Source organism: Sciurus carolinensis, chromosome X (genome assembly GCF_902686445.1).
Source record: "Sciurus carolinensis chromosome X, mSciCar1.2, whole genome shotgun sequence".
Classification (NCBI taxonomy): Eukaryota; Metazoa; Chordata; class Mammalia; order Rodentia; family Sciuridae; genus Sciurus; species Sciurus carolinensis.
This window is the reverse complement of record NC_062232.1, coordinates 48,965,957-48,981,719: the sequence shown is the minus strand read 5'-3', so window position 1 is coordinate 48,981,719 and position 15,763 is coordinate 48,965,957. Positions and strand designations below refer to the sequence as shown.

General features: G+C 34.1%; 1 protein-coding gene across 5 annotated transcripts in view; it reads right to left on the bottom strand.

Moving 5' to 3' along the window:
* The window catches only part of Zc3h12b (zinc finger CCCH-type containing 12B), a 353,709-nt gene that overhangs the window by 52,663 nt on the left and 285,283 nt on the right, over positions 1 to 15,763 (bottom strand). For 3 of the 5 annotated variants that reach the window (XM_047535486.1, XM_047535487.1, XM_047535490.1), the window contains one exon: positions 14,859 to 14,981. The exons of 1 other annotated variant lie outside the window; for it this stretch is intronic. The gene's annotated coding sequence lies outside the window, so the exon portion shown is untranslated. The remainder of the gene's footprint in view (positions 1 to 14,858; positions 14,982 to 15,763) is intronic. One more of the 5 variants, XM_047535488.1, reaches the window with a different exon arrangement.

Here is a 15,763-nt window from a genome sequence, read left to right as displayed (position 1 = left end):
GGAAGCCAGAGTGGTCATCTTGGATTATACTGGAAGCCAGAGCTCCAATCTTTAGGTGGGGCAAATCCCATCCTGAGACGCCTGCTGGAGACTAGAAGTTCAATGTCAGAAATAGAGCAAGCAATCATGAAATTCATCTGGAAGAATAAGAAACCCAGAATAGCTAAAGCAATCCTCAGTAGAAAGAACGAAGCAGGGGGTATCGCAAAACCAGAACTTCAACTATACTACAAGGCAATAGTAACAAAAACGGCATGGTATTGGCACCAAAATAGACAGGTAGATCAATGGTACAGAATAGAGGACACGGACACAAACCCAAATAAATACAGTTTTCTCATACTAGACAAAGGGGCCAAAAATATGCAATGGAGAAAAGATAGCCTCTTCAACAAATGGTGCTGGGAATGCTGGAAATCCATATACAAGAGAATGAAACTAAATCCCTATCTCTCACCCTGCACAAAAATCAACTCACAATGGATCAAGGACCTTGAAATCAGACCAGAGACTCTGCATCTTATAGAAGAAAAAGTAGGTTCAAATCTTCAACTCGTTGGCTTAGGATCAGACTTCCTTATCAGGACCCCATAGCACAAGAAATAAAAGCAAGAATCAATAACTGGGATAGATTCAAACTAAATAGCTTTCTCTCAGCAAAGGAAACTATCAGCAATGCGAAGAGAGAGCCTTCAGAGTGGGAGAAAATCTTTGCCACTCATACTTCAGATAGAGCACTAATTTCCAGAATATATAAAGAACTCAAAAAACTCTACACCAAGAATACAAATAACCCAATGAACAAATGGGCTAAGGATATGAACAGATGCTTCAAAGAAGATCTACAAGCAATCAACAAACATATGAAAAAATGTTCAACATCTTTAGTAATAAGAGAAATGCAAATCAAAACTACCTTAAGATTCCATCTCACCCCAATTAGAATGGCGATTATCAAGAACACAAGCAACAATAGGTGTTGGAGAGGATGTGGGGAAAAAGGTACACTCATACATTGCTGGTGGGGCTGCAAATTAGTGCAGCCATTCTGGAAAGCAGTATGGAGATTCCTTAGAAAACTTGGAATGGAACCACCATTTGACCCAGCTATCCCACTCCTCGGCCTATACCCAAAGGACTTAAAATCAGCATACTACAGGGATACAGCCACATCAATGTTCATAGCTGCTTAATTCACAATAGCCAGATTGTGGAACCAACCTAGATGTCCTTCAATTGATGAATGGATAAAGAAATTGTGGTATACATATACAATGGATTATTACTCAGCTATAAAGAATGATAAAATTATGGCATTTGCAGGCAAATGGATGAAATTGGAGAATATCATGCTAAGTGAGATAAGCCAATCTCAAAAAACCAAAGGACAAATGATCTTGCTGATAAGCGGATGATGACACATAATGAGGGGTGGCGGGGGCAAGAATGGAGGAAGGAGGGACTGTATAGAGGGAAAAGAGGGGTGGGGGGAAGGAAAAAATAACAGAATGAATCAAACACCATTACCCTATGTAAATGTATGATTACGCAAATGATATGCTGTTACTCCATGTACAAACAGAAACAACATGTATCCCATTTATTTACAATAAAAATAAATTTTAAAAAGTCAACTCAAAGCTGGGCATGGTGGTGCACAACTCTAGTGCCAGAAGCTCAGTTGTCTGAGGCAGAAGAGTCGCAAGTCCAAAGTCAGCCTCAGCAACTTAGCAAGGCCCTAAGCAACTTAGTGAGACCCTGTGTCAAAATTAAAAATTTTAAAGGGCTGAGGAAGCGACTCAGTGGTTAAGCAACCATGGGTTCAATCCCTGGTACCACAAAAAAAAAAGAAAGGAAGAAAAAGGATAATCAACTCAAAATTGATCAAAGACCTCAATATAAGACCTGTGACTTTGAAATTAAAAGAAGAAAACAGGGGAAACAGGACTCCAATAACTCAGGGAATAACAAATTGGATTACATCAAATTTAAAAACTTCTGTCCAGCAAAGGCTACTATTCTGACAGAGGATCCATGTGCAGAATGTATAAACCAAAAAACTTAACAGCAAACAAACAAGTTATCTAATAAAATATGGGGAAGTTATATGAATGTTTTTTTCAAAAGAAGTATAAATGGCCAATAAATATATGAAAGAATATACAATATCTTTATCCACAAGGTATTGCAAATCAAACTACATTGAACAGTTGAAAAGTTTCTGATCTAATGCCTAAGTCTTTGATCCAGTTTGATTTGACTTTTGTGCAGGGTGAGAGACAAGAATATAATTTCATTTATTTATATATGGATATCCAGTTTTCCGAGCACCATTTATTAAAACAACTATCTTTTCTCCAACATATATTTTTGGCATTTTTTCAAGTATCAGATGACTGAAGAATGTAGGTTTGTTTCTGTGTCTTTTATTCTGTTCTATTGGTCTCCATGTCTATTTTGATGCCAATACCATGCTGTTTTTATTACTATAGCTATGTAGTATAATTTCAGATCAGGTATTGTGATGCTTTCAGCATTGTTCTTACTCAAGACTGCTTTGGGTATTCTGGGTCTTTCATTCTTTCAAATGAACTTTAGGAGTGATTTTTTTTTCTAGTTCTGTGAACAATGTGATTGGTATTTTGATTGAGATTGCGTAGAATCTGTGTAACACTTCTGTTACCATGGCCATTTTGACAATATTAGTTATGTCTATAAAAGCACATAGGAAGTCTTTCCATTTTCTAAGGTCTTCAATTTTTTTCTTCAGTGTTCTGTAGTTTTCATTGTAGAGGTTTTATCTTCCTTGGTTAGATTAATTCCCAAGTTTTTTACTTCTTTTGATGTTATTGTGAATGGAACAGAAGAGGGAGGAGGGGATGGAATGGGACACTGGAGAATGAAATGGAATAAATTAAATTTCATGCATGTATGATTATGTCAAAATGAACCTAACTATTATGAACAACTGTAATGCACCAATAAAAGCAAAAAATCAAAACCCTGCATTGAGATTCCATCCCACCCCAGTCAGAATTCCTATTATCAAAATCGAAAAAAAACAAAGAATAACAAATGCTGATGAGAATGTGGAGAAAAAAAGAACCCTTATGGGTGATAGAGGTATCAACTTATTTAACAAGAATCCTAAAGCACAAGAAACAAAACAAAGAATCAATAAGTAGGATAGCATCAAATTAAGGAAACAATTAAGAACATGAAGAGAGAGCTAACAGAATGGGAGAAGTTCTTTGCCATCTGTTCCTCAGTTAGGGGATTAATAATCAGAATACATATAAAAATTCAAAAAACAAACCTGAACAACAACAAACCCAATTAATAAATGGGCAAATGAACTATACCAACTCTTCTCAAAAGAAGAAATAAAAATGACTAGTAAATATATGAAAAATATTCAATCTTTCTAGCAAACAGGGAAATGCAAATCAAAATTACAATGACTCCAGTCAGAATGAAATTATCAAGAATACAAATAATAATAAATGCTGGTAAGGATGTGGGGGGAAAGGTACACTCATTCATTGTTGGTAGGACTACAAATTAGTATGAAAATTCCTCAAAAATTAGGAATGAAACCACCATATGACCCAGCTATATATATATATATATATATACACACACACACACACACTATATTGAATGTATACTCCTTCGTATACATTCAAAAGATCTAAAAAATCAGTCTATGTAGGCATATAGACACCTCAATGATTATGGTAGCACAATTCACAATAGCCAAGCTATATAACCAATTAGGTACCCTTCAACAGATGAATGGATAAAGAAAATGTGAGATATATACACAATCACCTTTTACTCAGCCATAAAGAAGAATGAACTTATGTCATTTGCTGATAAATTGATGAAACTGGAGAACTTCATGCTAAGTAAAGTAAACAGGACTCAGTAACTCAAGGGTTGAATATTTTGTATCATATGCAGAAGCTAGAACCAAATAAGAAAAGAAAAAGGAAAACAAAGGGCAGTTGGGGGAATACTCCATGAAAATAGAACAGAGATCAGTGGAGTAGATGTAGGGGATTGAGGAGCAGGAGGAGGGAAGAGAGGAGAGGAAGGGTAGAATGAATCTGACCAAACTTTTGTATATATATATGTGAATATACCATAGTGAATTTCACCTTTATGTATATCCCTAATGCACTAATTAAAACAAACTCTAAATAAATAGAAGAAAGTAGAATAGAGGAAAGGGAATGGGAGGAAGGAGGGGAGAGAATGGGATTAATTTGGATCAAATTATATTCCATGCTTGCATAATTATGTCAAAAGGAATCCCAATATTATATATAACTAAAATGAAGTAATAAAAATTTAAAAATAAAAATATGTGCTGCCAGGCATGGTGGTGCAAGCCTAAAATCTCAGTGATTCTGGAAAATGAGGCAGGAGAGTTGCAAGTTCAAGGCTAGCCTCAGCAACTTAGAGAGACCCTAAGCAACTTGGCAAGACCCTGTCTCAAAATAAAAATACACTAAAATATGTGAAAAGCTACAGTAATCAAAATAGTATCCTACTGGCATAAAAACACTATTGTATAAAAAAACAAGAAACAAAGAATAAACAAAAATAGTAGTGTATAACATAGGAACTGAATAGAGAGCCTAGAAATAAGTCCCATGTATATAGGGCCATCTGACCTCCTAGAAGTGTCCTAATACAATGAAGAATTGATAGTTTTTTCAATAAGCAGTGCTGGGAAATCTAGAAATTCATATCTGTATGAATGAAATTGTACACTTATATGGACTAAGTATTGGAACATTAGAGCAGAATCCGTAATACCCTTAAGATAGTAGTCACTAGAGGTTAGGAATGAGGGAGAGAGATGGTATAACTGGAGGTTGAATAATGAGTACCAAAATACATTTTTATGACAATAAGTTCTTTTTTTGTGTGTAGGGGATAGTGGTAACAGGGATTGAACTCAGGGGCACTCGACCACTGAGCCATATCCCCAGTCATATTTTGTATTTTTTTTAGAGACAGGGTCTCACTGAGTTGTTTAGTGATTCACTTTTGCTGAGGCTGATTTTGAACTCACAATCCTCCTGCCTTGACCTCCTGAACTGCTGGGATTACAGGTATGTACCACTGCACCTGGCAATAAGTTCTTTTTTAAATATATATATATTAGATGCAGATGGACACAATACCTTTATTTTATTTATTTTTTTGTGATGCTGAGGATTGAACCCAGTGCCTCACATGTGCTAGGCGAGCACTCTACCAAGCCCCAGTCCTGATAATAAATTCTTATGTTCTAGAGCACAACAGTATTGACTATGATTTATAATAATTTATTATGCATTTTATATGGAATGATAATAGAGGGCTTTGAAGGTTTACAACACAAAGAAATGATAGATGTTTAAGCAGACAGAATTGATAAATACTCTGATTCAATCAACATACATTGTATACATATATCGATTTATCACTGTCAATGAGTCTTGAGTAGAAATGGTAAGAGCTCTCAAAACTTCTGGGGTTTCTAAGTCAGTTTTGTTCTAATTTCAAGTGAATATGACTGCTTTGAAATGTTTTGATTTACCTAAGATTCTCCCTCTGCATTATCTCAAAAGCCTAGGGTGTCTCTTGTTCCTCTCCTTGGATTATCTTGTCTCCAGATCTCCAAACCACTATAGACTCCCTGCAGCTTTAGCAATCAAGCTGATTTCAGTGACTGCCCTGTTTTATTGAGATGTAGTCTTTATATTTCTTAGGTCATAACATTCAAAAATTTTTTGTTTAAAAATTATTTAATTTACCCTGGTTTATTAAAGTTACTTTATATAAATATCTAGTTATTGGTTGAATAATAATTTATCTAAGTACTCATAATATTTCTTTGTTTTCTGACACTATACAGGCTGCAGAATTTTTTCTCCCCATTATAGGCTAATCACTTTCACAGATTTTAAATTTCGTGTTTTTGTTTTTTAAGTATTAAGTAGTTTAGTTGAATTTCTTTTTGCTGTTATTCTTTTTCTCTTTAGACACAATTTACTTCTGCTTTCAAGGGTTCATTCGAGTGTCATGCTTAATCTTAAAAATTCATGAATAATTATTTTATCATTGTGATTCATTATATACATATATGCCAGTGAAATAATTTTATGTTATCCTTTCTAATTTTATTCTTTATACATATGTGTAATACATATAATTTTATATGTATTGCTATTGTTATGATTCTCTGTTTTTTAGTTATATTCATTCTGCTCAATATTCCAAGTAATAATACTCCCATCAACACAATCTATTTTTAATATTTAACCCATATATTGCAAATTACATTCATTTATTAATTTTAATTTTTCAATGTTTACTCAGTTTTTTACCAAATGTCCTTTTTCAGTTTATAATTTTATTCTCTAAAAGTATTTTAATATCCTATTTTCCTCTTTGCTTTACTTAAAAAATTAAACATATTTCTAATATATGAAAAACACCAAAACAAAACAAAAAATAGCAAATGATGGTGAGGATGTGGAGAAAAAGTCAACCCTTAGACTGTAGGTGGGAATATAAATTTGTTACTATCGAAGCAGTATGGCGGTTCTTCAGAAAACTGAAATACCATATGATCTAGCTACACTACTTCTGGGTTACCCAAAGGAAATAAAATCAGCATATAAAAGATATAGGTATATAAACCCATGTTTATTATTTTTTATTAATTAATTTTTGTTGATACATTAGACTCATACATAGTGGTGGGGTTCATTGTGACATATTTGTACATGCACATATCATAATCAATTTCATTCCTTGGTACCTCCCCTTGCACACCTCATAGTTCCCTTCCTCTACTCTACTGGTCTCCCTTCTATTTTCATTAGATTCCCTCCCACTCTTTTCCTCTCTAGCTTCCACATATGAAAGAAAACAAACAATTCTTGATTTTCAGAGTATGTTTTTTTTTCCTTAATATAATGCTCTCAAGTTCAATTTCCTGCAACTGACATATTTTCACTCTTCTTTATGACTGAATAAAACACCATTGTGTGTATATACCACATATATATTCTTTGTGCATTCATCTGTTGATCAACAACTAGGCTTGTTTCATAATTTCGCTATTGTGAATTGTTTTATCAAAAATGTGGATATGCATGTATTGCAATAGTATGTTTACATTAATTCTTTTGAACTAATGCTGAGGAATGGCATAGCTGTGTCATCTGTTGGTTCAATTCCTATTCTTTCCAGGAGTCTACATACTGATTTCTATTGTGGTTGTACTATCTACAATGTTACCAACAATGTATAAGTGTGCCTATTCCCCCCACAACCTTGCCAGCATTGATTATTATTTTTATTTTTGATGATTGCTATTCTAACAGGAGTGAGATGAAATCTGTGTAGTTTTGTTGTGTGCTTCCCTGATTGCTAAAGATGTTGAATATTGCCCGGTATGGTGGTACATGCCTTTAATCCCAGGGGCTAGAAGGCTAAGGCAGGAGGATCATGAGTTCCAGGCCAACCTCAGCAATGGCAAGGTACTACACAACTCAGTGAGATCCTGTCTCTAAATAACATATAAAATAGGGCTGGGGATGTGGCTCAGTGGTTGAGTGCCCCTGAGTTCAATCCCTGGTCCTCCCCCTCCCCCCAAAAAAAGATGTTGAAAAATTTTTTGATGTATTTCATGTACTTCTTTTTGAGAAATGTCTGTTTGGTTCATTTGCCCATTTATTGTATTTTTTCGTGGTAAGTTTTTTTATTGCTTTATATATTCTGGATATTAATCCTCTGTTGGAAATGTATCTAGCAAAGATTTCCTCCCATTCTGTAGGCTTTGTCTTCACTTTCTTGTTTCTTTTTCCATGCAGCTCAACTCACAATAGCTAATCTATGGAGCCAACCTAGGTTCCCTTCAATGGATGAATGGATAAAGAAAATATGGTACATAAACACAATGGAATATTACTCAGTCTTAAAGAAGAATGAAATTATGGCATTTTCTGGTAAATGGATGGAGCTGGAGAATATCATGCTAAGCAAAATAAGTCCATCCTAAAAAACCCAGAAAACCAAAGACTGAATGTTTTTTCTAATAGGCAGATGCTAATTCACAATAAGGGAGGGGGGCTAAGGAAGAATAGAGATACTTTGGATTAGACAGAGGGGCGTGAAGGGAGGGAAGGGGGCATGGGATTAAGAAGCATAGGAGAATGAATTGAATATTATTACCTTATATGCATATATGATTATATGACTGGTGTGATTCTGCATCATGTACAGCCAGAAGAATGAGAAGTCATACTCCATTTATGTACGAAGTGTCAAAATGCATTTTACTCTCATGTATAACTAATTAGAAAAAATAAAAAAGAAAAGTACATATCTGTATCTATATACATGGAAAAATCCTTGACAAAGTAGTAGCAAGCCAAAATGAGTATCATAAATAAGAAGATTACACATCAGGAGTGAATAATCAAAAAATAAATTATAAAAAAAGTATATCAATAGCATCAAAATAAATAAAATGTCTAGGAATAGATCAAATAAATAAAATGTCTAGGGATAAATTTAAACAGGGAGGTAAAAAGACTTGTGCACTGAACACTATAAGACACTATGGAAAGTAATTAAAGTAAGACTTAAATAAATGGAATGACATTTTATTCATAGGATGGAAGAGTTAATATCATTAAGATGGTAATACCTATCCAAAGTGATCTGCAGATTCAATGGAGTACCTATTTCATTTCCAATGGCCTGTTTTGCAAATACAAAAAAAAAACAATCCTCAATTCATATGGACCCACAAGAGACCCTGAATAGCTGAAACAATACTAATTAAAGAAGGACAAAATTGAGGAACTCACACTTCTTGATTTCAAAATTTATTATACAGCTAAAGTAATAAAAACATTATGATATTGATATAAAGTTACATATACTAAGTGAACAAAATTGAAAATCCAGTAATAAACCCATATATCTGTGGCCAGTTGATTTTGGACAAGGGTGCCATGACTATTGAATGGGCAAAAAATAGTTGTTTCAATGAATGTTGTTAAATGAATGTTTTAGGACAACTGGATATTAAGATGCAAAAGAATAAATTTTTATATATAAAAATTAACTTAAGATGATTCAATGACCTAGGTATAAGGGTGAAAATTATAAAATTAAGGAGAAAACAAGTCTTCATAAGTCTTTATGACCTTGGATTTGACAATATGTTCTTAGATATAATGCTAAAAGCACAGGTAGCAAAAAGAACCTGGGTACAATGGTGCACTCCTGTAATCCTAGTTGCTTGGTAGGTCAAGTCAGCAGGAGTATTGCAAGTTTGAGGGAAGCCTGGGCAACATTTTAAGACCCTGTCTCAAAATAAAAGTAACAACAACAAAATAGATGAATTGAACTTCATGAAAATTAAAACCTTTTGTGTATCAATGGACATATATAAAGAACTTTTTCAAGTTAACAACCAACAACCTGACTTTCAGAAATAAACAATAGGTATTTTTCTAAAAGGTAAACAAAGACCAATATGCACATGAACAGTATTTAATATAATCAGTTATTGGGGAAATGCAAATCAAAAGCACAATATCATTACTTCACACTCATTAGGAAGAAGTCACTGAAAATAAGAAGTGTTGATGAGGATGTAGCCACAGAAAATAAGAAGTGTTGGTGAGGATGTAGAGAAATTAGAATCCTCATAAATTGCTGGTGGGAAGGTAAAAATGGGTCAGTGAGTATGGAAAACATTTTGCTAGTTTCTCAAAAAATTAAAAATAGAATTACCATATAGCCTCACAATTCTAGTCTTAGATATATAAGCCTAAAGAACTGAAAATGTTTACTTAAACAAGTACATGTGCACACATGTTCACTGCAGCATTATTCTCAATAGCCCCAGAGTGGAAGCAATCAAAATGTTAATCAAAGAATGAATGGATACACAAATGGATATTATTTAGATTTAAAAGGAAAGAAGTACCTATACATGCTAGAAATTGAAAGAATCTTAAATACATTGTGATGTTGAAGTGATTCACAAAACATCACATATTATATGATTCTACATACATGAAATATTCAGAGTAGATAAAAGCACAGAGACAGATTACATATTGGTGATTGCTAGGATTTAAGGGCAATAAGGAATTGGATGAACCTCTCAATGGGTAAAACGTTTTATTTTGGAGTGATGGAATGTTATGAACTAGATATAAGTGGTTGAATAATACTGTGAATGTACTAAATACCACTGAATTGTCCAATTTGAAATGGTTACTTTTATGTTTTTTTGAGTTTCACCTCAATAAATAATTTGAAAAATTATTCTCTCTGATATGCAGATGAAAGCACACTATAAGGTAATGGAGAGAAGAACATAAATTCATTGGATTAGACCAAGGGGAATGAATGGAAGTGGTGGGGATAGGAATAAGAAAGACAGTAGAATTAATTGGACATAATTTTCCTATGTTCATATATGAACACACTACCAGTGTAATTCCACATCATGTACCACTGTAGAATGGGACGTTACACTCAAAGTATGTATAATATGTCAAAATATACTCTACTGTCATGTTTACCTAAAAAAACAAATTAAGAAAAGAAAAATTATATATGTAAAAAATAGATGCTTGCTGTAGAAAAATTGGAAACCAGAAAAGCATATAAAGAAGAAAATAGATGTCACCCATGTTTTACCCATTTACAGACCTTTGACCTTTAATGTTTACTACCATTTGTAATGTCGTTGTTTCCTAAAAAATGTTTTGAGCTGCAGAAAAATGACTAATATTACCTTTGGAATTAATTTCTGTACTGAGAATTGCCTTGAAATGATTACCTACAATCAAGTCCAACCTGATATAGATAAGTGGCACATCTTCCTTGAGATAAATTAACACCTACACAGAGATTCACATCCAGATTAAGTGAGATGAAAGATGAAGCTATGAGTTCGTCTTTCCCTTTTATGTGCTATTTGTTAGCAGGGTTTTATTTATGAATGCAAAGACCCTGAACTCTACTTTTAGGAGCACAATTCAGAAAAAAGGAGAACTAAGCAGACTGTTTTATTATCTTCCACTTCTCATATTTGTGAAAGATGCTAACTGAAATAATAAGGAAGATTTTATACTAAAATAAACATAATAGTTTTACTTCAATTGATATTAAAATATTTAAAAATAAAAGAAAATGTAGATCCAAGTCACTTTGTCAGATTGATGAAAAAATCTTTACCATTATTGTATAAAATTAAGAGAATCTGGGAAGAAAACAACCATAACAAGATATAGAATGATTCCCTTAAAATATATCAGCCCCTTTTGACAAACTCCGGGTGGGGGTTAGATTAGATAACCTTCAAGGTACCCTGTTACCCTGAGGTTTTATAATTCTCTGATATGGTGGTAGTTGAGTTGCCCATGCTTAACCACTTCCTCAATGTCAACTCTTATGTATACATACCATATATGTTCTTATTTTCATACTTTGTCTAGTAACAGTAATGGTTTACATCAATGAATGCTTTGTAATTTACAAAATGCTTTTATATATGCTATGTCATTCAATTCTAGAAATGGTACTGTGGGTGAATGGCATCATCCCTATTTTATAGATAAAAAAACAAACTCAGAGTGTTTATTCTTCTTCCCATTCCTTTTTCTTTATTTAGATAATCCACAAGGATCAACTTAGAAACTATGATTTCCAATGTCTTAATGAGGAAAACATGAACTGATTAAGATACACATGAAGTAGGATCAACTTTCTCTGAATTCCTATTGCACTTAAAGTTACTTGTATATATTTTAGTACTAAGAAACTATATTGTCCTGGGGATGCAGTTCAGTGACAGAGTGCATGCCCAGTGTGCATGAGGCCCTAGGAGAATGCAAGTTTGTATTCCTAGTTTGTATTTTCTTTGTCAGTCTTTTCCTGCATATTGTAATGCATCAAAATACAAAGAAAAAGCTGGGCACAGTGGCACATGCCTGTAATTCAAGAGGCTTGGAAGGCTGAGATGCATGACAAGTTCAAAGTCAGTCTCAGCAAAAATCGAGGTGCTAAGCAACTCAGTGAGACCCTGTCTCTAAATAAAATACAAAATAGAGCTTGGGATGAGGCTCAGTGGTTGAGTACCCCTGAGTTCAAATCCTGGTACCGCCAAGAAAAATGCAAAGAAAAGCATACATTTTATGATCAGTGGGTTTGAATCTCAATCATGCTACCTATTGGCTGTGTGATTGTTGGATAAGTTACTTAAATTCTCAGAACCCCAGTTCCCCCATTGGTAAAATGAGAATAACACTCTCTACCTCACAAACTAGTTTTGCTTATTGAATAAATAATGGATATAAGGTATCTTTCTGTGTCCCCAATTAAGCAGCAAGCTCTGTAAGGGCAGCGACAATATCTTAAAGTTCCATTGCCTCCCTCACAGAGTTGGATCCATAGTATTTGATGCCTACTTTTCCATGAACTGGAATGACTTGGGATGCATGTTTTTTTTTGAAGAATAGGCTTTTTCCATGTAGGTTTATCATACCTATGTAGATTCATCATACAGGCTCATTGTTCAGTGTCTTTGAATCTAATACACCTAAGTCTCCAAAAAACAAAGCAAAACAAAAACTGTTGGATCTGAATATAACTTCAACATGATAATAAGGAAGTGAATGAATTCTACAATCACAAACCATTTATTTGTCAAACAGGGACATGGTGTTTCTTTGATTTTAATGCAAGCCACCACAGAAACTATACATTTTCTAAAGTGATAATTAATAACAAGTCTAGGAACAAAGTATCCAGGTGATTTCTGTTGCTGTTACACCAGCAAAAGCAGACACTACACTAATGTCTGTCTATACAGAGATAGTGTACATTAAACTTCTTGAAGACTGCACTTATTTTTGTTTTGGGGGTAAAGGAAGAAGCATAAGGACAGAAAAATAGGATGTGTAGCAGTTGCCTAAGTCGTTACTAACATAGCAAATGTGTGAAATGATCAAGACATCTTCTTATATCCCATTCTTTATTATTTCCCTTTCTGTTACATGCTTGAAGGTTATACTTCTAAATATTATATTTAAGTAGCCACTTTCTTCAAATGATCTTTAAATGCTTTACAAATACTATTTCTTCAATTTTTTAAAATCCCTAGTGTTCTGAGATATACATTTTTCTTTTGTTTGTACACTTCCTTTTATGTGATTCACAGTTCCAGTTTCAAATGTGAAGAAGTTTTAAAAGAGATATAAACATTGTCCTTATTCTTCATTTATATCATACATAAAATATAGTGACTGTTCACTTTTAATTCATTTTCCAGATAAATTCCATGTATTCTAAGCTTGTGTAAAATCATCTAGGTAGCTTGGTGTCATGGAAAATCACTGAACTTAGAGATAGAATGGAATTGGTTTTCTGGCTTCATTATGTACTAGCTGTGATTCAGTGCAAACCTTTTGAACTTCAGCCTCAGTTCTTAGTTCATCATGTGAGGATAAACAATGAAATGTTAATTATTGTAGGACTCATATGAACTGCTAGATCTTTGAAACACTCTGAGCCAGGCACAGTGATGCAGCCTATAATCCCAGCGACTTGGGAGGCTGAGGTGGGAGAATTGTGAGTTCAAGGGCAACCAAGGCAACACAGGAAGATCCCATCTCAAAACAAAACAAAATAAAAAATGCATTGTGAAAATTCAAAGGATCAAGGGGGGATGGGAATGGGAAAGACGGTAGAATGAATCGAATATAACTTTCCTATATTCATATATGAATACAATACCAGTGTAACTCCACATCATGTACAACCACAGAACTGGGTTGTATGTATGCTACATATGTCATGTATGTATGATATGTCAAAATACATTCTGATGTCATGTATAACTAAAAAGAATAAATACATAAAATTTTTCAAAGTACTATTAATTATAGTCACCATGTTGTACATTAGAAACCCACAACTTATCCCTTTTAGAGCTGAGAGCATCCTCTGACCAACATCTCCCTATTCACCTCCTCCTTCTCACATCTAGCCCCTGGCAACCACCATTCTCTACTCTTTTTCTATGAGATTCTGGTTCTATTTCACATATAAGTGATAACTTTCATTGTTTACTTTTTTCCTGGAAAATTTCACTTAGTATAATGCCCCCAGGTTCATCTATGATATCTCAAATGGTAGGATTTGTTTTTTAAGTCTGAATATTATTCCTGTATATTTGTATGTTCTTGGTTATTTTAAACAATAAATTTTACAATGAACATTAAAAAAAGAAAATGCAAAGGATTATGCTAATTTTTCTCCAATAAAGCTACTAATGTAAGTAAATGCAGAATACAATACAGAAATAATTTATGTGATTTTTTCCTTTTATCTTTTGAGATATAAAACAGCTTCCTAAAACCTACAAAGTCAAAATCTTTTTATTTTAATTGAAATAGAATCAGATAATATCAGTCTTTGAATAGACCTTGGAGATAGTCTATTCTATACCACTGTACAGTGGGAAACCTTGAGGCCAAGAAGGAAAAGTCCCTTCCTTTGGTTATAAAATTATTCTGTAGTGAAACCAGAATTATAAACTCTGGTTCCCTTTCTTCCAGTTCAGTGCCTTTCCTACTCTACCATAATGCCTTAACTCCATGGTTCTGTTGTGCTTTTTATGAAACTGCTGTTCCAACTTAACTTTTCCTTCACTGTCCTGAACCAAGATATTGATATGAATTGTTAAGTAGGCTTATCTTTGAGGAGGGATCACTTTACTTGAAGAGAATGACCTAGAAGGCAAGTCTTCCATATACTTTTACCTTTCTGCCAGTGTGTTGTCAACTACTGCATTGCTCCTGAGGCAAAAGATAGGAGAGTCAGGAAATGTGGCCCAAGGTGGGAGGGCATTACTCTTTCTTAGGGATATGCAGGCCTTGGTCTTGCTGGGAGAAACAAAGAGAAAATAAGTTACCAAACTAGCACAAGACTAGCACAGTCTCTTTATGTCTACTTTACTTCCAGTCTCTTCACATAACTATGGGAATTTGTCTACAAAGGACTTTCATATTTATTGTCAGGTTATTCTCACAACTAATAGAAGATAAGGATGATTCTCACATCATGTGTGAGAAAACTGAGACTCAGAGAAAGTAAAATAATTGTACAAATGCACATTCACTAAGTAAGAGGCAGAACTGAAATTTCAGCTAAGATTCTCTGACTTCATATTAAGGGCTCTTGTCAATTGCCTACAGCTTTGGTATACTTAATGAATTCTGAAAAAAATATTACTAAATATGTGATTAGAAGTTAATAAATGTGCTGGGCACAGTGGTGCATACCTGTAATCCCAGCAGCTCAGGAGGCTAAATCAGGAGGATCACCAGTTCAAAGCTAGCCTCAGCAACTTGGCAAGGCCCTAAGCAAACTAGTGAGATCCTGTCTCAAAGTAAAAAAATTAAATGGGCTGGGGATGTGAACCAGTGGTTGAGCACCCCTGGGTTCAATCCCTGGAACCACAAAAGGAGTTAATAAATGTCATGAGGAAGAAGTTCTAAATCTTAGGGTTGCAACTTGACAAAAATAGACATATCTTTAAAAAAATTTTTTTGGTTGTAGATGGAAAGCATGCCTCTATTTTATTCGCTTATTTTTGTATGCAATGCTAAGGATTGAACCCAGGGCCTCACATGTGCTAGGCAAGCATTCTGCCACTCAGCCCCAG